The following is a 26,789-nucleotide window of genomic DNA, read 5'->3' as shown; positions in this document are numbered from 1 at the left end:
AAGAATCCTTTGTGATTTTCAGTGTATTTGGAGAACACCACGAAACTCCAGGGTTGGTTCTGAGTTAAATCCTGTCACTTTCTAGTTGCGGGATCCCACGCACATTACTTTAATGACGTCTTCGTATGCAAATGGCGGTAATGAACATGTGACGCATTGCTGGCAAACACGAATGCCACGTGTATGTCTGTGAGGTGCAGCCTTGGACACATTCATGGTTTGTGTATAATCACAGTGCTTCTCCTTGAAAGGGAAGTCCTCTAGGGCAGTGCTTCTCCAGTTCCTGGTAAAACCCAGCCTAGTTCGTTGGATTTAAATTCACGGTTCATCCCTTACCCCTGGCCCGCTTCCACTCAGAAATCTTATTCAAGATACATAGTTCCTAGTATCTTTGTGTCCCTCTCCTACTCTGCCTCATCCTGCCCTCTCTGGCGAGTGTGTCTGGGTGCATTTGTGTTGTGTTGTACACTCAGAGGAATCATTATTAACTCAGCCCAATCATTAGAGAGGTGTGGTTCACACTCTGCCATCAGAACAGCCACTAATTGATGCCTCTTGAAAAATTACATATTCCCTGAAGCATTCAAGGCTGCCCAACAGGCAGAGATTACACCCACCTCTGTGATTAGCACTCTAACCATGCAGACGTTGGTGATTGAAGACACATGTTGTTCTTTCTTGACATTATTCCCTTTGGCAATATTCCTAGTATATCCTTTCTCAGTTTATTTTGCCAAATAACAGCATTAATCCCATCACATTCCCGAAGATTTCAAAAAACGCTGATTTCTGCAGCTGTGTCCTTTGAGCCCAGTACTTTCTTACCATACCATCCGTGTAGCATTTTGTTAATGAATGGAATGTATACTTGCGGATTTGGTGGCTACTTTTTTGTTTCTTTGCTGCAGAAGGGAAATAAACCAGGATCAACTGAGAAGAGGTGTGTGTTGGATGGGGGCTGGGCAGCAAACTAAGGACATGAGCTTAATTCTTGAGAAAACCAAGAATTAGAGAGTTCTCTATAAAATCAGCAGAAATTAGGCTCTATATAGCAGGACACTGTCTGTCACTACTTGAGACAATCCACAGCTTTGGAGGAGTTTGTCCAATCTTCCCATATCTGGGCAGAAGTTAAGAAATGGGAAAAGACAACAAAAAACTGCTGGAGTAAAAGCTTCATGAGGATAGGAATGAAATCGTTAATCTTCCCTGCCCTTAACAAAGTGCATGGTCAATATCGTGTGTTCAAAAAACATGTGTTCGTAAATGCATTTCTGGGCAAGTCCTTCAGTGACTTAGTATGGAGTATACGTAATTTGTCCCTGAAGCATCCTAACTTATGCTTGGGTTGTAGTGTAGTTAAACCTGAAAAGTAAGTGACATTTTTATGTTGTTACTACCTGCGCATAGTTTCCTAATATCAGTTAGGAAAAAAAAAAAGGAAGAAAGATGAATCCAGATAGAGACTCAAATTCTCAAAGCAGTCAGCACAAGTTTCTTCATAACTCCATGTATCATTGTGCCAAATGATAGCATTGTGTGCCTTCCAAATTGGGTTTCTTGGCTTTGGAATGCAGGAATAATTGTAGACTGTGGCTTTATGATTATCAGCCTAAAAGAATTCTAGGGACAAGATCATCCTCAGATTGCTGGTCATCAGCAAGAGGATAAGAAAAGAACCAGAGAACTTGAGTGTCTCATGTCGCATATTTCTGCCATCTGCCCTTAGAAAATAGGGGCAGTTGGGGTAAAGCCTTTCCAAAGAAAGTCATCAGGGGCCGCAAAAGCAGTTGCGTGTGATGAAAGATGGAGAAGATTAAGACTCTGCAGGCAGGTAGAGAAAAACTTGAAATTTCATGCAGGATGGTGGCCTGCAATCATGCAAAATAAAAATTAAGAGCAACAAATATTGAGTTCTTAGGCCCGGCACAGTAACAGGTGATTCACCTATGTTACCTTGTTTGATTTCCATAAACCCCGTATAGAGACAGCTATTTCTATCCACTCGCTTTGACAGAAAAATGATATTTAGACAGGTGGAGTGTCTTGGTTCAGAGTTCCACAGTGGTGGAAACAGGATGTGAATGCGAGCACTGTCCTGAACCCTAGTTCTTAAATATTGCACCCTGCTTCGTAACCAGTCTTCGACTACTCAGAATGACGAAGCCTTTTACTAATTACAAAGGAAAGCAATCGATTTTGGGGGAGCGAGGACCTCTTTGAAGGGCATGTATTTTAGCTCAGCGAGCATCAGGATCTCAGGAAGGGGAAAGGATCCCACTAAAGGCATTTGGTGCGTTGGTGGCCCAACTAGCCTCAGATCCATAGTCCTTTGATCCCTGCCCCACACCTTTTCCCTAAACCTATTTCTCCTCTTGCCTTTATCTAATCTTGGATCCTGTTTCCTCATATTCACTCAAGAAAGGCAGGGACTGAAATTTGAGGGAGGGACAAAAAATAAGTGTAGAGGAAAGGCAGTGGAAACTGAGAAAGATGAGGTGAAGGTTAATAGTGAGAATGCTACATAAGGGTGTAAGCAGAGCCATCCCACTATATGAAATATATTCTCTTGAGTTTCTAGAAAATCTTTGGGCTCTTCAAATATAAAATACATCTTCTGTGTCACCTGCCGGGCTGTACTGAACCTATTCCTAATGCCAACACTAATCGGTCCTCATGTAGCTGTGATTACATAGTATCAGGAATACTGGAGACAGATGCTTTTGGTTTAAACCTGGCTCAGCCATTTATCATCTGAGTGGCCTTGAGAAGGTTTATGTAACCTTCCTGTTCGTTCGTTCATTCATTCATTCATTCATTCATTCAAAAATATATGTTGAGCTCCATGTTGGTGCTAGGCTGTACGTGAAGTGCTGGAGATCCAGCAGGATACCAGGGATAAAATGTCTTGTCTGCATGGAACTTGTGTGTTACTGGGAAAAGGTAGATAATTGAGTAAACCATGTAGTATATGAGCAGGTCTTTACCAATTTGTGAACAGTGAAGGGGGATGAGGAGATGTTGTCAGGGTTTACTATTACCAGCAATTGTGAAAAGGTCACACTGGAAGGAAGATATAAAGTAATGAGGGGAGAAAGAGCCTTCCAGGTAAAGGGAAAGTGCCCAAGTCTGCAGTACAGCTAGAGGAATAGTTGGGAGGCCAAGATGGTTGGAGAGGAGTCAGTGAGGGCGAGGGTAGGAGATAAAGACGGTGGTAACAGAGCTGTGTCATGTGGAGCCTTTTCGGCCAGTATAATGACTTTGACTTTGGTTCTGAGTGAGGTGGAAGGTTTTGAGCAGGGGAGTGTCATGGTCTTACTCAGGGGTCTAGTTGAGAGTGACAGCCATGGCTTGAGCATACCTGCTGTGCAACTTTATAGATCTATAATGATGCCAGGAAGCAGTGTGAGTGAAGGAGAAGGTAAAGTGGTCAGCTTTTGGATTTATCCTGATGATAAAACCACTGAATTTTGAAGAGAACATGGGGTATGTATGAGAGAGAGGACTCAAGGTTGACTGGCAGGGTTTGCACCTGACCAGCAGGGTGAATAAAATTGCCTTTGAGAAGGAATAAATTAGGAAGAGTGTGAGCCTCACTTTTTTTTATTCAGAGGGTGTTGTGTGGGTAATAGAATCAGGACTTCACTTTGGGCATGTCCTGACATGTCTGTCAGAATTCCAAGCAGAGTTGTTGGATAGTCCGTCGATCTGAGAGTCTGGAGTTCAGCGAAGTACCTGGGCCAGGAGATGATCTCAGAGTTGTCAGGGTATAAATAGTTTCCTGAGCCTTGGAGCTTGGGGATGCCCCTGCTGAGTGAGTTCACAGAGAAGATAGTTTCAGGACTGAGTTCCAAGATGCTCTTATCTTGAACATTGTAAGAGAGGGGACTCACAGAGGTAGTCATGATGGAGTGGCCAGTGATGACAGGCAAGTTTGCTGTCTTAAAAGCCAGGGGAGGGAACTGTCTCAAAGTGAAGAAGGGATGCATTGTCCCCTTTTGTCTCATTTTATTTTATTTTTTAATTTTTTTTAACATTTATTTATTTTTGAGACAGAGAGAGACAGAGCATGAACGGGGAAGGGGCAGAGAGAGAGGGAGACACAGAATCGGAAGCAGGCTCCAGGCTCTGAGCCATCAGCCCAGAGCCCGACGTGGGACTTGAAATCACGGACCGCGAGATCGTGACCTGAGCTGAAGTCGGACCCTTAACCGACTGAGCCACCCAGGCGCCCCTTGTCTCATTTTAACATAGACCACAGTGTGAAGCACATTTGCTTGTTTTTATTCAAGATTTACTTGATTCACTGGTGCAAATATGCCACCAGTAATGAATTATCTTGGGAAAAAAATCTCTTTTTTAGTTTCCCTATGAAGTGAAATGAGCAAATTTGGTTATTTGTGTCCTAAAAAATCTGCCAGCCTTGATGCAGTGTGACCTTTTCTGCTTTTGTATGATTACTCAAGTCTAATCAAGACTGAATCCATTCAGGTATTATTTGTATTTATGCCAATCAGAATTTAATGTGTCTTCTGTTTAGTCTATTCAAGTCAAATGGTTTAGAATTTAATATCCTTGTTGAAGGTCCGGTTTAGGTTTCATTTATGAATATCTTCTTTCTCTTATGATGTTTTTTTTTTTTTTTTTTTTTTTTTTTTTTTTTTTTTTTTTTTTTTTTTTTTTTTTTTTTTGCTGCTGTTGTTTTTGTAGCCGTGGAAGAAACCTCCATCTTCAGAAGGCAGTACTGGAACCCGTGTGGAGGTTAAGAACACTATCCCGTTGGTGGTGGCCTGAGGAGACTAGCTTAACCCCAATGTTGCCCTGAAATTTGTGTTCAAGATTCAAGAAGATTAGGACTGCTAAGGTATGGAACTTTGATCTTGAGATCTATATGTATATATACACATACATTTAAGAATATATATATATGTGTATATATATATATATATACACACACACGCACACCCATAGACGTATATATATTTATATATGTGTATATATGTGTATATGTGTATATGTATATATATTTATATATGTGTGTATATATATATATATATATATACACACACGCACACACATATATTTAAGGCAAAATATATAAATATATATTTAAGGCAAAAAAATTAAAGATACTTAATCATTTTCATTCTTTTCTCCTCCTCATACCCCATTTCTCTTTCCTTTCTCCTTTCCTCTTTTCGAGCAATGATCTTCTCTCTTGCTACTAACTTTTGGGATGTGGTGGGATGAATAAAGGTACAGTGAGAGAAGCCAAAGTCCACGTGGTCTCCATAATAATGAAGTGACCAGAGGGGAGTGAGACCAGGCATGGGGAGAGGTGTGTGCAGGTGTCTGTGATAGAAAGAAAAGTGAAATGGATCCAGGCGCCTATGTGATAGGACTTCAGGTACAGAGATGAATGAAGAAGGCCTGCTATGGAATACACTGGTAATTCCTACTTTCAGTGTCCACAGGACACTTTTGACAAAGCTTTGTATTATTTCTTAAGATCTTTGGGAGGACCTGCCTTAATATTTATTTTGGATACATACCAATGTTGAGGCAAATTTGAATAAGGAGATTCCACTTTTTTTTCTGGTTGCAGTGATAATCACTGTGTATATATACGGGCATATGTGTAATACATATGTATTATATGTATTATATATACATATGTATTATATATGTATATTATATGTATATTATGATTATAATACATATGTATATATATTATAACACATACATATTATAATACATATGTATATATGCATATTTATTTTATATATATATATATATATATATATATATATATATATATATATATAATTTGTGGAGTGGTGTGTAAACTCTCTCTCTCTCTCATTTTCTCTCTCCCTGGATGGTGAGAGAGGAACAGATGGAGGGAGGAGAGAGAGAAACCTACAGAAACTACCATTAATGGCGCGTTTACTGTGTTAGGCATTGTTCTGTAAGCTCGGGGGGAAAATCACAAGTATAAGTGATAACAGCCATCTGGAATAGGGATTTCTGTTCTGGGAAAACAAAAGAACTGTAAGTAAAAGGGTTTTCTGAGACTCTGTACCAAGGAAGGGCCAATGGGCAGACACTGTCAGACATATTGGAGTTTACATCTCTATGTCACTACTGTAGAGAATAGTAGTACAGCACACACAGCTGGGTAAGCCCTGTGGAAATGCGGTTTAACAGCCTGGGGCACATGGCATGTCTAAGAGAAACTGGAGAACATCTCCGACAATTCCATTGATAACTCATTGCTGTTATTTTAATTGCCTTCAAAGACAAAACCCTCATACCCCAAAGGCTTTGGAAATGGGGAGAACAGTTGTACCTAACGTGTTGGTTGGTTCCCTTCTCTGGCACAGAGGACTCCCATAGGTCAACAGCTGGGCAAGGTAGAGTTCTAGAGCTGATGAAAATCAAACACATTCCAGCCTTAGGCCTGCTTTCATCGTATCTTCGACTTTCTCACTGCTGAAAGAAATGTGGTAGATACTTTGCGTTGATTCTGAAAAGACCTTCTTTTAAGGAGGAAGTACATTTACTTTCTCTCCAGTTTTCGTAAAATCCTCCAAGGCCCGTGCAGAAATGATTAAGCTCTGATGCTCACGCTGCTCACAGCACCTCTGAAAAGAGTGCTGAGGGGCTGGTGACAGTGGGAGGGTGGCATTTGAAACTCCTCTCTTCCCTTTATTTGGGGGATTTGTTATGTTTTTCAAAGAAGGAAAAATAATTTATCTCCTTCACAAAGGGCACCTTCAAAGCAGTTCACATCTAAATATTATTTATGAATTAATTTCCCATTAACATGGTTTCAAAGGCTAACTAGGTAATTGAACAATCAGAAAAAGAAGTAGCATCCCTTCTTTGGGTTCTTGCACAAATCCCAACATTCTGCCTAAGAGATGCATCATTGTGGTATGGCCCTCTGCTCGCATGTGCTTGATCTGTTGGAAAGAAAAGCTCAAAAAGCTGTTCTGTGCTAGTCATAAAAACCTAGAGAAGCATGGGCGTTTGGGTTGGGATTTTGATGACTGAGTTCTTTGAGTGTGTTGATCTTTAATTCAGAACCTGCCTCTGTTCTGTCAGGAATATTCATCTAGACGCTAACCACTTAAAACATAAATTCAGAGAAAGTTTTAAAGGACTTGGCCCTAAAAATGTTCCTGGTTTAGAGACCAATCAACTCTTCAGGGGAAAATAAAACTTTCTCTGATTGTTGGCGGAGGCCACAGGGAGAAGAATGCGCTTTGCGGTGCGGGGACGTCACGGGGCTAGATTCCGCTGTAGCGTGCGCAGGTATGTGTGTGCCCCTGCTCACAGACCAAAATTGAATTTCCAGGAAGGAAGGAGGAAATGAGGCAGTGTTGGTACATCAATCTACCATAATGTTTCCTGGCTCCCATGCTCCAGTGCATTCGGCAGATTCTTCAGATGTCTTTTCAAGTGAAGACAGTATAAATTAGTGGCTGTGGTCACACACTTTAGAAAAGGCAAATCAAGCTTCTGTATGAACATTAGGAAAGCCATTTAATTTTTTTTTGAAACCAATGCTGCTCAAAGTGCAGCCCAGACACCAGCAGCATCTGCGTCACCTAAGCTTGTGAGCCATGCAAATTCTCAGGCCTTTCCCTAGACTTACTAAATCAGAACATCTTAAAGTGAGGTCCAGGAATCTACGTTTAAACAAGTCTTCAAGATAATTCATATGTCTTGCTAAAATTTGAAAACCACTGCTAACCCTGTTCCTTGAGCTCTGAAAAAAGAGTTTTAGAAAATCTTGGGTCTAAAAACTGGGACACTCTCAGAAAATTGGTACACCTAAGTGTATGTGTATATGTGTATGTAAACACACACACGTATTTATAAATACATCCATATGTCATTGAAAGAGAGACTAAAACCTTTCTCAAATGCCAAAAGCAAAGTGTACTGGGCTTTAATTATTGCATCTGACATAAGGAAAAATTAAAAAATAGATAATAATAGAAAGTAATGTTAGATTGGCTGCCATTGTAAATAAATGGATCAGTGGACCAGAATTCTGCATTAGACCCACACATGTGCAATCAGCTGGCCTTCAACAAGAGCGCCACATGAGTTCAGTGGGATAAGAAAACTGCTTTAAGAAATAGTGCTGGAATACCTGGATATTTACTTGAAAAAATAAAGAATCTAACCCCCCACCTAGCCCCATACATAAAAAGCAACTTGAGTCAAATTGCACACTGAACAATGAAAGCTAAAACAACAAAGATAGTAGAAGAAAAATGAAAATACCTTTCTAACTTCAGAAGGCAGGTTTTCTTTTTTTTTTTTTTTTAATTTTTTTTTCAACGTTTATTTATTTTTGGGACAGAGAGAGACAGAGCATGAACGGGGGAGGGGCAGAGAGAGAGGGAGACACAGAATCCGAAACAGGCTCCAGGCTCTGAGCCATCAGCCCAGAGCCTGACGCGGGGCTCGAACTCCCGGACCGCGAGATGGTGACCTGGCTGAAGTCGGACGCTTAACCGACTGCGCCACCCAGGCGCCCCAGGTTTTCTTTTTTAAAGGACACAAAAGCACAAGCCATGAGAGGGAAAAAATACACTGAACTTCATGAAAACTAAAAACATCTATTCACTGAAAAAAACTAAGAAAATAAAGAGATGCCCCACAAGACTGGGAGAGCATATTTGTAACACATATATCTAACATGTACATAAAAAGCACTTCATACAGTAAGATATAGAATGGCCAATGAACAGAAGCGATGGCATCTGACATAACGTGTCATCAGGGTGATGCAAATTAAAAACGTAAGATCCCACTACATACCTGTCAGAATGGCTAAGATTCAAGGTGTGCCAACACCAAGACTTAATCAGTCTTGACAAATGTTTTTCAAGACACAGAACCTTCTGTCACTGCAGAAATTTCCCTCATGTATGAGCAACTGGAGCTCTCATATGTAAAATGTTCCAACCACTTGGAAGAATTATCTGGTAGTTTCTTAGAAAGTTACACAACTGTCTTCCCGGAGGGCCAGATATTCTAGTCCTAGATATTTATTCAAGAGGCTTGAAAACCTTTGTTGACACCTGTTAATAGCAGCGTTTTTAAATAATAATTTCATGCTGAAAGTGACTCAGATGTCCACCAACAGGAAAATGGATCAGCTCTGGTATATTTGGGAAATGAAATCCTATTTAGTGATAAAAAGGAACATTCTACAGATAAACATAATAACATGAATGGATCTCAAAAATAGCATGATTAAAATTAAATAACAAAAAATACTTATTTTAGGATTTATGTGAAGTTGTAGAATGATCAGAACTCACCAATGATAGAAATTGTTCAGTGCTCAGTTCTGGTGTGATATGATTACCTACCTAATTTAGAATGGTACATGAGGGAAATTTCTGGAATGACAGAAAGGTTCTGTGTCTTGACAAACATTTATCAAAACTGATTAAATGGCACATTCACTAAGCATTTCATTATAGGTAAATCACGTACGTAAAAATGCATAAAATATTGTTTTTAAACTCCCATTTATTTTATTTTTTATTTTTTTTAACGTTTATTTATTTTTGAGACAGAGAGAGACAGAGCATGAACAGGGGAGGGGCAGAGAGAGAGGGAGACACAGAATCTGAAACAGGCTCCAGGCTCTGAGCTGTCAGCACAGAGCCCGACGTGGGGCTCGAACTCACGGACCGTGAGATCATGACCTGAGCCGAAGTCGGACGCTTAACCGACCAAGCCACCCAGGTGCCCCTAAACTCCCATTTATTAAGCGCTTAGTCAGAAGTGCTATTTTTAGTATGTGGACTCATTTAATCCTTGAAACAATTCTAGGCTTGGTGTGACTTTTCCTAATTGACAGATGGGGAAGTGCATCCTAAGAAATGATAACCAAGACCTACTGCTTGGTTGCAGAAGCTGAATTCAAGGGTAGGTCCTGTTGTCTCCAAAACTCATCTTAGCCATCATGTTATACCTTCAGCATAAGTGTCTCTGGCTCCATTTTAATTCTAGATCCACTGTGAAGGCAGTCTTCCCCTGGAAGAATGCCCAATGAAGGACACTAGTTATTAAATACATGAATTTGTCATTTTCTTGATAACTTTGTGGGAGAGGGTATACAAAGTGAATAGAAAACAGTATTAGCACCCTCAGGGATCCTTGCTTTAGAGTATTCTAAAAAAGGCCTGTTTTGTTAGTGTGATCCTTCTTGATTATGGAACATAATGTAAAGCAGTACCACAAAGGGTAAAATATGTGGTTTAGAAAACACTGTGTAACGACAGGTAGAAGCACTGTCATTTAATCCAGAGCCCTAGAGTGAGCCTGCCTGGGGTCAAGTGTGGGCTCCTCCTCTTTCTGAATAAAGGACCAGTGGTGAGTCCCTTAGCTCTCAGCCTCAGTTTCTTCATTTATGGGATGGGAACGATTCTCATGTATTTTTGGTAGAGTTGCAGTGACGAGTAAGTGAAATCGTGCTTGTAAAGTGCTAGTACGTGTTGGTTTCTTTTAATCTATATGAATATGAAGCTGCTGTTTTTGGTTTAAAGATCACATGAGCAATGACCCTCCTGAGTAAGAGAATTAGCATTACCTTCCGTTTACTGTGGCCTCTCTGAGTCAGTGTGTGTAATCCTGTGTATACTTAACTAAAGCTGAAAGCAAACTACTGTCGTTTTCTAACAACTGGATCATTTTAATTATAAAAATTGAGAAACTCTGGAAAAAGTTGATTCTGTTGTAAAAAAAAAAAGAAGTTTAAATAGTATGTAGGAAATTGTATTGAGGGAGAGCTGTCATTAAATGTGCATGTTACAGTTTGTCCAGAGTGATTGAAAGGGAATCTGAAGCTTAACATGGCTAGTGGATATCAGCAAGGTTAATTATCTTGGGAACACTGAAAAGCTGAATTTCTCTGTGTACGTCTCTGATTTGTGGTACTGTCATATTATTTTTTTTGTGTGTGACACTTGGACATCAGTCTGTATTTTAGCTGTGCTCTTGAAAGTCTCAATTTCCATGGTCAAATTTAAAATCCAGAGATACTACAAATAGGTGCAAGCTAACAGTGCTTTTCCTACACAATACAAATTAGTTTATTACCACCTGCCTATGTCAGTAGAAAATCTCTACACACTTCTGAAAGATGTTATGAAAGGGAAATTTAAAACTGCTTTTGAGGATAGTTTTTTGTCATTGTTTCTGATTGTCACCACTAAGTGTGGGAAGGTGGGTGGCTTAGGAAAACTCTTCAGAAATTGTCAGGGTGTGTGTGATGTGTGTGTGTTTGTGTCTGTGTGTGTACAAACATGTATTTCCCTTTTGGAATATTTTTCCCCAATAAATTCTTATGCCAGTTTTTGTACAAGTGTGAGTATTGATGTGGATCACTTGGGCACTTACCTGTTTCCTTCAGAAGTGGAAATGGTGGTTTCTGTATTTTGTGTGCCTCCCAGCACATTAGCCGAAAGGTGGCTAACTTATCAAGTCTTCAGACGGCCCTTCTCATGGTTTGCTTCAGCTCTCATTGGATTGCCCTTAACATTCATCACGCATCAACATTTCATCTCTGGTAATAAACATCTTGCTGTCAGAAATGAAAGCATTAGCAGAGATACTTCCTTGTGAAAGGAAGAGAATCTTGCTGGAGAGCCCACAGTGTTGCTTTCTGAAGCTGGCTTTATTTCTTTAAGCAATTTGTGCCAACCACATTCTTGAGCAGAGGCGTCCTGCCGAGTTTGCTACTTGGTATCTGTAGGACACCTACCCACTTTTGCGGTTCGTTCTCAGTTTCCTCATATGGAAAATGGGGGTTCAGATCACATAAGCCTAAGGATATTCTCAATTTCAGCAAGTAGTCCAGTTTCACTTCAAATAAATGAGTAATTAATGGTATTACAGCTACATACTCTGGACATGTTTGACACCTGTCTGTAAGGCTCAATTCAAAGATGGAATATGAAGGTCCAAACAGCTGGAGACGAAGAAATTTAAAACTTCTTCACCAAACTTCTTGCTGAATTTTGTTTTTGTGTAAATTGTTACACATTTTTACTGGGTTCATTTAAACTAAACAAAACGGTTCAAGCGTTCTCCCACCTCTCACTCCCTGCCTCTTACAATCGCCAATCTGTTCTCCATGAGCTTGGGTGGTGGTGGTGGTGGTGGTGGTGGTTGTTATTTTTTAAGTGAGATTATGCAACGTTTGTCTTTCTCTGCCTCACTCATTTTCATTTGGTATAATGCCCTCAGTCTCTATTCATGTTGCAAATGACAAAATGCCATTCTTTTATACGGCTGAGTGATGTTCCATCATGTATTGCTACCATAGCTTCTTCATCTGTGTATCCACTGACACTTGGGTTGTTTCCTTATCTTGACCATTGGAAATAATGCTGCAGTGAACATGGGGGGTGCACATGTCTTTTCCAATTATCTGGTTTTCTTCAGATAAACTCAGAAGTAGAATTGTTGGATCACAGGGTATTTCTATTTTTATTTCCTTTTTTAATGCTTATTTATTTTTGAGAGAGTGAGGGAGCATGCAAGGGGCAGAGAGAGAGGGAGGCATAGCATCTGAAGCAGGCTCTATGCTATCAGCCCGGAGCCCAATGCGGGGCCTCGATCCCACGATCTGTGAGATCATGACCTGAGCTGAAACCAAGAGTCGGATGTTTGACTAAGCCACTCAGGTGCCCTGGTATTTCTATTTGTAATTGTTTGAGCAATTTCCATACTGTTTTCCATATAGTTTGGACCAGTTTGCATTTCCATCAATAATGAACAAAGGTTATCTTTTTTCCACATCCTCACCAATGCTTGATGTATCTTGTCTTTTTGGTAATAAGCATTCCAACAGATGGGAGGTGGTGTCATCTTGTTGTGGTTTTGATTTGTATTTCCTTGATGATTAGTGACCTTGAGAATGTTTTTATGCCCCCGTTGGGCATCTAGGTCTTTGGAAGAATGTTTATTCAGATCCGCCCATTTTTTAAATGAGATTTTTTGTGTGTTTGCTGTTGATTTGTAGAGGTTTTTTTTTTTTTTTAAATCTCTTTTGAATATTAGTCCCATGTCAGTCACATGGTTTGTAATGATTTTCTCCCATTCAGCCTGTTGCCTTTTTATTTTGTTGATGGTTTCTTTGCTATGTAGGAGATTGTTAATTTGATGTCATCGTACTCGTTTGTTTTTGCTTTTGCTGCACTTGTTCTTGGCGTTAGTTTTGAAAACATCATCACTGAGCTCTATGTCAAGGTGTCTGTTGGGTGGCAGTCAAAGAATTGGGGCTCCAGACTAGTACCTAAGCTCCTTCCCGGGAGACACTGGCAAGCTGGAGCGAGCAAGAGGCTACCAAGACAGTGCCCACAGCTTATGTTGTTTGAGAGGAACTCCCTAGGCCACTCAGTTGTGCCAAACCTGAAGTCTGCCTCTGCATCTGAAGCTCCATAACAAGGAAAACAGCCTCCTTCACAACAAGACTAGCGGCTATGCCTCAGTCCACTCTGCACTGCCCTGGGAGCAGTAGCCTACCAAGAACCGTCTTGCCGATTACTACAGTCTTGTGGGACTTAGGAATGCAAGCCCCTCTGACCGCTAGGACCAGTGATCAAGGGGAGTCTCCTGGGTGTTAGCTGAAAAAAACCGGCACTACATGCGTACAGATCTCTCCCCTTCCATAGATGCATTCTGGAACACAACAAGGTGAGTGTGAAGATTGCGCCCACCCTTCAAGGTCTGTGGAAGGCCTTGATGCGAGTTTAATTAGAAGCCTGTTCCTCAGACCACAGTCATGATGATTAGCAGTAGACCTCCACAGAAAAGACCAGGCTGATGGGTCTGGTGCCTCTTGGTGTGCCTTGGGGGTGGCAGCTGTTTAAGACCTCTTTCTCTGTTGGTTACAGTCCTTGGGGACCTATAAGCATAAGCCCCACTAGCCACAAGGTAGGCAATGTAGAGGGGCCCCCTGGCAGCAGTCACACAAATTAGGGTGCCGGAAGGGGTTATGAGCTCCTTTCTGCGTGATGCAAATTATATTCTCATGTGACCAGGAATACAAGCTCCCCATGGCACCCAGTGCTAGACAATCTATCCCCTGAGCAGCAGCTGCCAAAAGCAGGGCACCAGCTGCATGAAAAAGGCTCCCTTCTGGGTGCTCTAGCACATCAAAGGGAGAGCATAAAGATGGGCACCTTCCAGTCTCAATCCACAGAGCGTTTTCCAGCACGTCTCAGACATGTGTGTTAAACTAGATGTCTGCCCTCCAGTCCAAGGTTTTAGTATAAGCAGGTAAGCCTCCTTCACTTGAAGTCCAGTTGCCATCAGCTGCCTCCGAGTTGGGCCCTGGGGAAAGTGAGTCAGAGCCCACTTTGTGGCCCTTTAAGAGATGTTTCTCAGATGCTACTCTCTTGACAGTCTCTAGATATGAGTCGTGTTGGATTTCAAAACGACATGTTTTTGGCTTGACTCTTGAGTGCATGTCTTGAAAGTTGATGTGCATGATGGAGAGTTTGAATCCTTTGCTCCTCAGGGAGAAGCTTTGGGTTTTGGGTTAGCTTCCAGTGCCAGGGATGGCGTTCATGGTGAGATAGTGTCTCAGCATCTCTGACCAGCTTTCACGTAGTTTTCTCATTTTCCTGATGTACGGTCATGACTCAGCCAGGCTGTAGGTATTTTAAGAGGAAATTGTTTCGTATGTAGCTGTAGACTCCGTGTGTTCATGGCAGGACGTTCAGAGTCTTCCTGTGTCACCATCTTGAATGGGAACCTACTTGTTGAATTTTTGCTCTCACTGTATACCCTGAGATGTTAGAATACCATTCAGAAAGTCTTCTTTGGGATATTTTACAGAGGGGGAAATTGAGGAACCAAGATATTAAGTAACTTTCTGGAAACCATCCTGGTAGAATAAGAAACTCTCTGATCTTTGGGTTAGGCCCTTAAAATGTGCGATGGGCCCAACTCCATTTACGGAATGTTTCATCCTGCCCTGAAGCTTACCCATTACAAGAAACCTGCTTCACTGCTCTTTGATTCTGCTTCCCAATGTGGTAGCACCTTTTTGCCTGTATATTTTGTTTCTAATTCAAAGAGTTACTGTTTTAGGAATAGTCTCCTTTTGACAGTTGCTGAGGAAAAGATGTGTGTTTCTCCCCTTGAGCATGATGTTTTGCAGTTTGTCTGTTTACTTGAGCTGAATTTTACCCAAGGCCTTTGAAACTAACAAAATCTGAGTGGTTGCCGTGTTCAGAATCTTGTACAGATTGAGGTCTCCTTTGCCAGGTTAAAACACCTACACAAGCCCACCACTCTCACCAACAATGACAATGACAAAATGGCCCTTTTAACTTTTCCTGCAACTGGGCACGGTGTTTTTATAACTATGCAAATATAACCTAGGTTAGGAATCTACGAACTGCAAATTCGCAACTACTGATGATCTTTCTTCTCAGAAAGACTTTCTCCTCCACTTGCTTCTTCTTCCCCTTTGCTGCTAAACCTACCCCCCACTTTGCCATTTCTTTTTCATGACAGTTTTTCAAATGTTCACACCAGCATTTTCTTGATCTTGAGCTTGAGTTGCAAAGGCGATCTGTGCCTATCCCATGTTTGTTGTGAGGATCAGATGGGAATAATTGTGAAAATACTTTGAAAATCCCCCCTGAAGAACTGTCCAAAGACCTTGATGTGCAATACCCAATCTTCCTGCTCAATTCTGTCTGTGCAGCAGCTCTTTCTGCTGTTCGCTCACCCTCTCGGTACCCCCAGCCTTTGCACCTGCTGCAGTGACCTTCTCCATTTTTCTAGAAATGTGCTCTGTCTTTTTAAACCACCACTTCTTTGTACCTACTGGTCCTTTTGCCCATAGTGGCCATCCCTACTCCCCCACCAAAAAAAAAAATCTGAAATGTTACTCATTTTTTAAGATCCAATTCACTGGAAGCCTTCTGGGACTCCCCTGAGCCATGTGTCAGTTCTTCTCTGACTTCTTGGCACTTTATTTCAAGCCTTCATTATCACTGTTAGGATGAAAGAGGTCACTGTGCTTGTGTTTGGAAATCAGTCTCCTTCAGTGGAATCCATCCTTGCTTTTCTGAATGTATCTGCGGCTTCCCAACTCTTCCCATAAAATGGTGAGTACTTAACAGGCATGGGAATGGATAGAGGGTGCTTAAGTATATCATAGAATGGATTCAGTTTAAACATAGGTCAGTTTCTCCTGGGTGATTGGTTACTTTTGGATTGCGAAATTTTCTTTTTGGTTGTTTTCTATTTTTGTTGTTGGTTTCTATCTACTTCTGATTTTTCCATCCGTATAATCTTTTTTGGAGGTCTTCTATTATTTTCTTTCTAGCTACACTACCGACTCTGATTATTTGTCTCTCTTACACAGCACTATGCATGGCAGCCTTTCTCAAGTCTTCACTCTGACTACAGGATTGGTGCCCATGTTGCATGTGCTCCAACTGTCCTTTCCTGTGCCCTGTGCAAACATCACTCACCAATCCCAGCTCAGAGCCCTAGAATCCTACATCACTCCAGAAAACAACTGATCGTAGCATGGAAAACAAAACCTATTTGCCTGTTCTGGCCTGGGAGATTTCCTTTCCAGAGCTTCCATTTACTCTTTGCAAGGTTGGGACCTGGTTGCTTAAAGACCGAATGCATTTAATTACTCCTTGCCTTCCATGTATCTAAACCATAGCTCCTTCCTTGAGAGATTAGAGGTTTTAGGATTTGGGAAAAGTTTAACAAGCTGTCAATTTGCTCCATTGGACTTGAGAAGCCAAGAAGCACTTGCGTAACATTTGGGATATCTGAAGAGCTGTTTCTGTAGTTTGAATTTGATAGAAATCAATGTTAATGTCCCTGGAGATTCTTCAGGTTTTTGAAGAAAAATTACTCTTTTAACAGAGGGTTTTCAAAATATTTTAGACTCGTGAGGCTAGATTTAGTGGTAGAGACCTCTTGATTGTGTTTTCTGGCAGGTGATGGTCTCATCTGCAAATAACGTTTTGATGTCATTATTGTGGGTCTAACAAAGAATATAGGAATGTCTGATGAAAAATTGATTTATAACTATAATAAAGCTGATAAAAGCTCCCTTCCCCAGAAACAGAAATATAATCCATTCATTGTAGTCGCTAATTTTCTGACATCTGTCTTCAATCACATTACCTTCTATCCATGACTATGATTAAGCCACAAAATTTCATCCCCCAAACAATGACCACATGTAAATATAGATGGTGCTTATGTAATTTCAGGATGTGTTTGTATCTACTTAACCCCATCAATGGATTAAAAGTGCAGAACTCAACCTATATTTATGTAGAAGGTATTCTCACCCTAGTTAATTAGTTTGTGGCTTTAATCTCCTCCCCCTTTAGGAGTGAAAATACACACATAAAATAGAAAGAGAGGCCAAGTTCCCATAAAAGCAAGTATGTGACCTATAGGAGGGATAATAAACATAGAAAGCCACCAGAAGTAATCTTTGGCATTTAATGATATTCACAACATTGATATCAAGGATTTTACTGGAAGCTGTAGGATTGAACTCAAGCAAATGTGTCTGCTTCCCTCTATATAGTTAAACCCCAATTGGGAAAAAGGATGGGAGAAGGGATAAACAGTATATAAAACTTCAAAATATCTTTGGAAGATTTATAAAGGAAATGCAGTGTTTTGATAGATAAAACATAGCTCAGTAAAGATATTAGAGGAAAACGCTCAGTAGAGCTCTAAAAATGGGAAATACGCCAAAGTACGGGCATAAAGGAGGAAAGAAGGGAAAAGAAGGGCATAATTAAAAATCTGCCTGTGGTGTGAATTTTGGTTTGTCTCTTCTCTATTGCTTCTCATTAACAGAGCTGATAAAATCATTTTAACCTTAAGCAAAACAAACTGGAAAGGATCCTTTCTGAAGACACTGAGTGAGCTTCCTATGTAGAGCTCTTCAATTGGATGGGTGTCCTAGGAAGGAACCTTTAAGGTCCTAGGAAGGTTTAAGGTTTTGCCTTAAACCTTTCAAGGGCGTCCTAAGCCTGAGATGAATTTCCTGCTTGTCCAGCTTTGAGGAAATGCAGGCAGTGCTGTAGCTCTGTCATACCCATAGAATGGCCAGCCAAGTAGCCATCTTATTCATGGGTAGAATCTAGTAGTAAGACTTGAACATAAAAGAGTGCTATAGAGTATGTACATTACACTTACCTCAATTCCATTATGTGTGGTCAGAATATTGAGAAAAATAATTTAACCGTTCTTCTCAATGAGAGCATGTTCTAGGCTGACCGTGAGATGGGGCACATATTTGCTAATTTATTAAATCTCACTTCTTGCATGATTGTATTTATTTTTTAATGTTTGTTTATTTATTTTGAGAGAGGGAGAGAGCATGTACACGGGAGGGCCAGGGAGATAGTGAGAGACAGAGAGAGAGAATCCCAAGCAGGTTCCCTCCTGTCAGCTCAGAGCCTGAGCGGAGCTCCATCTACCACAAGATCATGACCTGAGCCAAATCAAGAGTCAGATGCTTAACCAACTAAGCCACCCAGGTGCCCTTCATGGTTTTCAGAGGGTGGCCATCTCCCTGTATTGAATATAACTCGACTTCTAAAAATACATTAGGTAATTATTTCATATTGTGTTCAATTTGATTTCTTCCCTAGAGGAAGACCTTTGTGATATATTTATTGTGAAATATTGGACACTTTTCTACTGGCATTCCAAGGGTTATTTTCACTGTAAATGAATTTCGCCTCAAATACGGGTTCTGTATTCTAACCCTTATGTAAGATGACTACACTGTAAAACAGAGGAAAGTTTATCTATAATAAAATAGTTAACTCACTCTCCCCATTCCTTTTTAAAAATCCGTTTTCCTGAGGTAGCATATTGTAAGTGAATAGTTTGGATTTTGAACATACACATTCCTATAACCACAGCCACAATCAAGATGTTGAAACATTTGTATCACTAGAAAGTTTCATCAGTCCTGATGTTTCCCTCCTCATGTTTCTGAGGCAACAGTAATCTCCACCTTCAGTATTTCTTAAAAATGGCCATTTATGCAATATTCTCTTGTCTCTTGCTTCTTTCATTCAGTGTGATGATTTGGGGAAATACTCATGTTTTTAGGTGTATTAGTAGATTGTTCACTGTTATTTATCATCAGTATCATTGTATGAATATATCCTATCTTGTTCTTTCTTTGGTAGATGTCTGGGCTGATATCAGTTTGGAAATATTAGGAATCAGGTTCTTATGAACATTTGTGAACCAATCTTGGGAGATAAATCTTAATTTCGTAGGGTAAATATAAAGGAATGGAATTGCTCAGTCATGGGATACATGTATATTTACTTTTATAAGGAACCACCAAATTGTTCTTCAATGTACTTCACTCCCACTTTTTATTCTCACAAGAGATGCGTGAGATCCAGTTGTTCTGTCGGCTAACAATTGTATTCTTAGCCTTGTTAATTTTAACTGTTCTAGTTAACGTGAAACGATACCTCCTTTTAACTTGCATTTCTGTGTTGACTAATAATGTTAAGCACTTAAGCTTCTGCTTCTTGGTCATTTGTATCTCTTTTGTAAAGGGTTTGTCAAAGTCTTTCGTCCAATTTTTAATTGCATTGTCTTTTTAATTATTATAAGAATTCTTTATTTTTTTACATTTTATTTTTTAGAGAGAGTGATTGTGTGAGTGGGGGAAGGACAGGGAAGAGGGAATGACTGAGAGAGAGAGAGAGAGAGAGAGAGAGAGAGAGAGAGAGAGAGAGAGAATATATCTCAAGCAGGCTTCATGCTCAGCTCAGAGGCAAATGTGGGGCTCCATCCCAGGACCCTGCGACCATGACCTGAGCTAAAATCAAAAGTTGGGAGCTCAACTGACTGAGCCACTCAGGTGCTCATAGTTGTAGGAATTCTTCAAATGGTCTGGATATAAATTCTGTGTCTTTTATATTCTGCAGATAGGTTCTCTCAGTTTGTTACTTTTCATTTTCTTTGTGGTGTCTTCTGAAGGGCAGGAGTTTTTCATTTGGATGAAGTGTCCGTTTATTCACATTTTCATTTTATGGTCTCTGCTTCTTATGTCCTACCTATGAAATCTTGGCCTGACTTAAAAACACTAAGATATTCTTCTAAGTTTTCTTCTAGAAGTTTTATGGCTCTAGCTATTACGTTTAGGGCCGTGGAATGAATTTGCGCATTTTGGGTATTTCTAGTTTCAAATCCAACGCAGTAGCTTACAGGTTCATCAACATTTGGCTAGTTTCTCCTGGTCAAACAAAGGCTATCCTTCTCTAGGAGACTTGTTGCTCTGATTCCCCTTCCTCCAACCTCTCAAGTATGAAATCATTCTCTGGAGTTTGATTCTTTTAGAGCTCTTTGAATCCATAGCTCTTCAGTGAAGACCTTTAAAGAAAGGTTTATCTGGCTGGTTCATGTAGTTGTGGCAGGGGTGACATTGAATTATGCTTTTTGATATCGTAACTGTAAGTGAAACTTCATTTTTGTATTTTTAAACCAAAAACTGACAATCACACTAATGAAGAAAACCACTTGTAAAGGAGAAATCATGAAAGAAGGACAAAAGTTAACAAAGGTTACTACTAAAATGTGTAACCATTGCAAAAATAGATAATGTGAGGGACAAAAGAGTGTATTTAAAACCTTCTTATCTTTATCCTTAAAAATAGCAAAAAAAATCTGTTCATAAAATAAGTACAGAACAGTATTAAAAAACACTGAGAGTAAGAACTATCTCTTGTAAATTAAGTTAAAGGGTTGTGAAATAAAGTATAGATCTAAGACCTAGAAAAGAGAATATTTAGTGGAAATCAAGTGTCAAATATTGTAGATAAATCCCATTGAAGAATCTCCAAAGACACCAGATAAATTTGGGAGGTGGGGCTATTTGATTATCAAAATTTTTAAATATTACTCAAGTGAGGCTATAGGTTGAATTTACACATCATAAACCAGTGACCTAAATGGGAATTAAACACAAGGTCCTGATGTGTATCAGATTCAATTTTCAAAATTCTAAGAATAAAAGAATCTTAAAAGCTTCTGGATGGGGGAAAAAACTTATACAAAAGGTACTATTTTTAAAATGCTATCAAACTTCTCATCAACAACACTAGAGTCAGGAAGACATTGGATAGTTTCTTATATTTCTGAGAAAAAAACTCTTTTGAATCTAGAATTCAGTTCTAAACCAAATTATAAGTGAGAACAATGTCAAGGAATTAAAAAAATTAAAAACATCAAAGTATATAGACCTCTCATTTACCCTTTCTGGATATATTTATGTGAATTTACCATGGAAATTTAATATTTCTGAAGATACCAAGAAATGGTGAAACTAAAGCCAAAAACCCTTCAAAAAGTGGAAGATAAGGCAGTACAGCAGGTATGGAAAGTACTTGGTCAAAATTGGAGAAATCAGGAACTCTAAGAAGGATATCTTCAAGAAGAAAGTTGGAGCAGATTACTATGAAGAGAGTTTTGCCAGTGAATCAAGTGATGTGATGGGAAGGAGAGCGTGTGGGTCTTTAAAGAAAAGGCAGACATTTGGAAATAAGTCTCAACAAGAACAATGGCAAGAACTACATGAGGAGACCATGGCCCAAATAAGCATAAAAATAACAAAGAATCCACTTGACTACTATAGTCTGGGGGTATGGCATTTAATCCAAAGAGAACTAAATGCTATCTTAGTATGCTCCTTGCTTCTCCAATGGACAATTTATGTCGTCATAATAAACTCGTCCAACTTTAGAATCCTCCTATAAAGTAAACATACAAGCAAGTTAAGCAAATGTTATAACCCTTGAATAATGGAAATAAGAGCAAGGTTGGCAGATAGTGGATACAGAGTCAAAGGAAGAACAGAAAAGAGTAGCGGATACAGAGACAAGAGAGGCATGAAGATCTTTAACAAAATGGGAAGATGAATTTTTTTTTTCTTCCGAGGTTAATGAAGCAAGGCAAAGTTTAGATGTATTATTTCAGCTACAAGTAAAACCGCAGAAGAATAAAAGCTGGGGGAGAGAAGAATAGGCTAAATCCTTACATTTCATAGAGTTAATAGATTATATCATAAAAAGGTAAATTATGAGAGAGGAATATAAGCCTAAAAAGGAGAGTGAGATAATCATTAGAGAATTAAGCACTGAGTCAGTTAAATATTGTTGATTTGCTTTTGGGAAGCCGAGGTTGGAGAAAGAGGAAGGCAACTGTTGTGTTTCAACAGAGTATTTGCTTTTTACTCTGTACTTGTCTTCTTTTGGGGAAGACATTAAAAAGAAGGAATTCACCCTGACTTCTTGGTAGATGTTTACTGATCCTTAAAGACTCCCTTTTTCCAAGTATAATATTCAGAAAGTATAAACATGACTCATCCAAATAGGTAATGGATATATTTCAAAGGTTTTATTTAACTCATTAATAAATGTGAATAAAAGGAAAATAGAAATCTAGATCCAAGAGCATTTTAAGGAGCAGTGTAACTATAGTATACCATAAAAGGTGTTTGGAGATGAATTTGATCAGCGACAAAAGGGTTAGTACTAGAGAGAAAGCAAGCTATAACCTTGAAATTACCTTTTCTACAGGTTATGCGTCTACATGTTAACAAGAAGCTTCTCAAAGTCTCAGCTCTAATGAACTAGTAAATAGCAAAGTCAAACACTAGTGAATTCTCCAGAGGGTTAAATAACTCTTGGATGAGTTTGTTGAACAATGTCTATCTAAGTCTGCCTTTTCATTTCATAGCAGACATTTCATACTCTTAATTGACAAGTTTTAGATAGCTTTTGTTTCTAAAAGATCTCAAATATTCCTCTGAAAATTTCCGTAACCCTCTCAGCATCTGACTTTTCTCTCTCCGTGTCTGTTTCTGTAGCCTACCTCTAGTACAAGGACAACATTTAAAAATGTTTCATTATTCTTTGCTCGCTTCACGCCCCCACTAGAAAGGAAGCTTTCTGTGCCCAGGCCTACATAGTAGATTCTCAAGACATTTGTTGAATTAATGATTTAAGTCATTAAATCATTGAGGCAGAGAGAGAGAGGGAGACAGAGAACCCCATGCAGGCTCCACCCTGTCAAGGCAGAGCCCAGTGTGGGGCTAGACCTGATGAATTATGAGATCATAACCTGAGTGGAAACCAACAGTTGAAGGCTCAAACAACTGAGCCACCCAGGCGCCCCTGATGATTTAACTTTAGAAAAATATTGGCTGACTTTATAATGCAATGATGGGAAATTAGAGATAAGAACATAGGAAAAGAAAGATCAGTAAATAAATATCTGGAAGGGGAAACTTAAATCTACAAAATCTGTTGATATGGCAGTTTGCAAGTTGTTTAATAAATAGCTGGGAGAAATTCTATTGTCTTTTAATGCAGTTACATTCAGATGTGAAGGGAAATGGAGTTAAGATAGAAGTATTGTCAGGTTAAATGACTTATTAAAGCCTTCTCTATTTCTTAGATCTTTCATTAACTTCATCTTAATTGCAAACATGCTCCTGAATGAAACAAAAAAGGAAGATTTCAGGGAGAAAATGTCCTCCTATTTATTTTATAGTTGGGGTTAAGAAATGGTTGCTGCTTGCACTTTCTTAAAACCCATAATCATAAGCCTTTCCCCCCCGCCCCCCACTACTGGATTGTCCTCTTTCCCACACAGACCACATACAATCAGTATCTAGAAACTGGGATGCTTTTTGGCTAGTCCTGTTTCAAAGAATGTTGGGGTTGTATCCAGCCTCAAAAGTCTAAAATGTTCTATCCAATCAGGAGAAGTGGAGGGGTCCTGGCAGATGTTTGGCCTCTATATTTTCGTCATCTTGCTAGTAGAGGTCTTCCTACCCCACAAATCCAGTGTCTTTATTTGAAGCAGGTTAGAATTGACTCCTGTCGATACAACTGGACCATAGTCTTTCTTTTCTTTTTTTTTTTTTTAATACTTATTTATTTTGAGAGAGAGAGAGAGAGAGCATAGGCAGGGGAGGGTCAGAGAGAGAGGGAGAGACAGAATCCCCAGCAGGCTCCGCACTGTCAGCATAGAGCCTGGTGTCTGGCTTGATCCCACAAACCATGAGATCATGACCTGAGCTGAAATCAAGAGTCAGACTCAACTGACTGAGCCACCCAAGCACCCCTGCACCATGGTCTTTCAAGTTGAGTTTACAGCATACTCTGATTTGCATGATTTGCAATGATGCTGTTCAGATGGTCTGTTGCATCATCGTCATGATTTGCATGATACTGTTCAGATGGTCTGTTGCATCATCGTCAGCGTTTTTATGTATCTCAGGATGCTGGAGCCTCTGATGGCTCCTGGGCACCCCTTTCCCAGTTGTGGTAGCCTCATGATGGACTGCTTGCCAGTTTAGCCCTGGAGGCACAGGCCCTTTAATTTCTCCCTGTCTTGAGTTTGATCACTAGATGGTTCTACTCTGGAGGTCAAGTTTCTATATAGGACCCATAAATGAAGTTGTGTGGTGAGACAGGGACCTTGAGAAACTGGAGGCCTGTGGCCCTGCCTGAAAGAGGTTGGCACTCCTCAGCTCCAGCTGGTTGTTTGGGATACCTACGTGAGTGAGCCTACAGTTGCCAAGGCTATCTTTTAAGAGATGCTGGAAAGGCAGGTTTTTACATGCAAACATCTAATTTTCAGAATGGTTTGTGGACTAAATGAGATGTATTGGCAGGCTCCATTCACTTGGGAGCTAGTTTACCACCCAAGTCTGGACCTTGAAAGCAGGGACCCTTCTAGATCCCTAAATGGTCTCCCTGCAACCATTCACAGTCCCTCCTCTGTTTTCCACACTACAGCTAGAATGATCTTTTTAAAGAGCAGACGTAATCACATATTTTCTGTGTGTAAAACCCTTTGATAGCTTCCTATTAGAGCTGGGGTAAATGCCAGAACTTTATCAGGGTTTCTGGGGGCTCTCCCCATTACTATACCTCCTCTTTCTTTCTGTCATTCCCTCTCTCTGTGACTCTTTTTGGTTTGTCTAGTCTGAACTACCACACCAGCAACTCTGGCTTTTGTCAGTCCTAGCATGCCTCTTGGGATGCTTCTCTACCCTCCTAGGTTTGTTCATTTAGGGAACTTTTGGATACCTTTCAAGGCTCAGCTTATGCTCTAAGGGGCCTTCATTAACCCCCTTTACTGGGCTGGTTTCATTACCTTTATATGCAGCCAACATGACCTCATTGCCCTACATCATCATGTACATCAAACCCTAAATTATAATCATAATTTCCTATCACACAGTAATTTTCCTTAATGGACAGGATGATGTTTGTCTTGTTCGTGGTTTATCTTCATGTGGTATAGTGTAACGAGCATAGTAAAGAGCTTGATAAATAGGCATTGATTTGGCATTGAATTAACATTGCCTGTAGTAAGTGTGGAATGTTGTGAGGATATAGGATTTTATACAGGGGGAAAGATGATCTTCAGCCTGGTGGTTTCTCTGAGTCTGTTAAAGCCTCTGATTTTGAGAGAGGAGGCAGTTGCATGCAGAGATTTTGCTGGTTCTAAATAATGAACTTGTTTCGTGTTCTGAAAGATAGGTCGTTAATTTTTTTGTCTTTGTTCTGAAAGGCTTCCACTGGTCTTTAGATTTCTGTTGTGACCTAATGAAGAACCAGAAGGACTCTAAACAAAAACTCAAATGCATAGTTAATTTCATGTAGGACAGTGATTAAAAAACTTCTGTACCTCAAGGGCTCTTAACATAACTGGAAGAGAAAAATACGATGCCGTCAGTAGGTAAACATTTCCTGAAAAGAAAGACATAAAACATTTCATTACTCTGCATTCAAACTGAGAACAGAGAGGAACATAAACCATTCGGCCACACAATAATATGAGCTGAGATACATCAAGGGCAGCCAGTAGGGAAAGGTGGTAAACAGAAGGGAAGCCAGAGAGCCGCTGAGAAACAGATACAAGAAATTCTTGCTTTTGCCTCTTTTTATCTCTTTGCTCCCGTGAGTAACATAGAAGATGAAGGGATGAAGTTCTGAAAATTTTAAATACTGTTTACTGAGAGCATCTTCAGATAGAGAAGTGAGCAAAAGAGGAGATAGCCTAAATGTGCATGATAGTTCTTTTGCATACGTCATGATTGTACATGTGAATCATTTAAGTCACGTATCCAGTGTAGTGGCCACTGGCTATGTCTGGCTATAAAATACTGGAAATACATGTGACAGGTATAAACTGATAGGTCGTATAAGTGTAAAACACACCTGAGATTTCCAAGACGTGGTATTTAAAAAATGTATAATATCTATAATCATTTTAACATGTTGATCTATAATTCACCTACCTGTATAATTCACCTGTTTCTGATATAATAAATATTGATTATATGTTGAAATGACAATTTTTTGATATAGCAGGTTAAAATGTATCAAAACTCATTTTACCCTTTCTTTTTACATATTTACGCGGCTGTTCATTTCAAATGTCTGTCATGTTCTACTTCTTTTCGACAGCATTGACTTCAATAATGGCTTGTGAATATATGATTTGTTGAAGAAAATGTGATAAAAGTACTCTTTGACCAGTTAATATATATCTTTTTCAAAACTGGAAATGCTATGGGTCTGTATCTCCTTGTGTTTTATTTACCAAAAATATGTCAGGAGATCTCTCTCTCTCTCTCTCTCTCTCTGAGACTGTTAGAAATTGATCTTGGTGGGTTTTGATTAGCCAAA

General features: G+C 39.7%; 1 protein-coding gene across 1 annotated transcript in view; it reads left to right on the top strand.

Annotated features, from left to right (window-relative positions):
* SGCD (sarcoglycan delta) overlaps positions 1 to 26,789 on the top strand; it is a 947,672-nt gene that overhangs the window by 378,169 nt on the left and 542,714 nt on the right. The window contains exon 2 of the mRNA XM_045436332.1: positions 4,711 to 4,864. The gene's annotated coding sequence lies outside the window, so the exon portion shown is untranslated. The remainder of the gene's footprint in view (positions 1 to 4,710; positions 4,865 to 26,789) is intronic.

The sequence above is a fragment of the Leopardus geoffroyi genome, chromosome A1 (assembly GCF_018350155.1).
Source record: "Leopardus geoffroyi isolate Oge1 chromosome A1, O.geoffroyi_Oge1_pat1.0, whole genome shotgun sequence".
Taxonomy (NCBI): domain Eukaryota; kingdom Metazoa; phylum Chordata; class Mammalia; order Carnivora; family Felidae; genus Leopardus; species Leopardus geoffroyi.
This window is presented reverse-complemented; position numbering and strand designations above follow the sequence as displayed.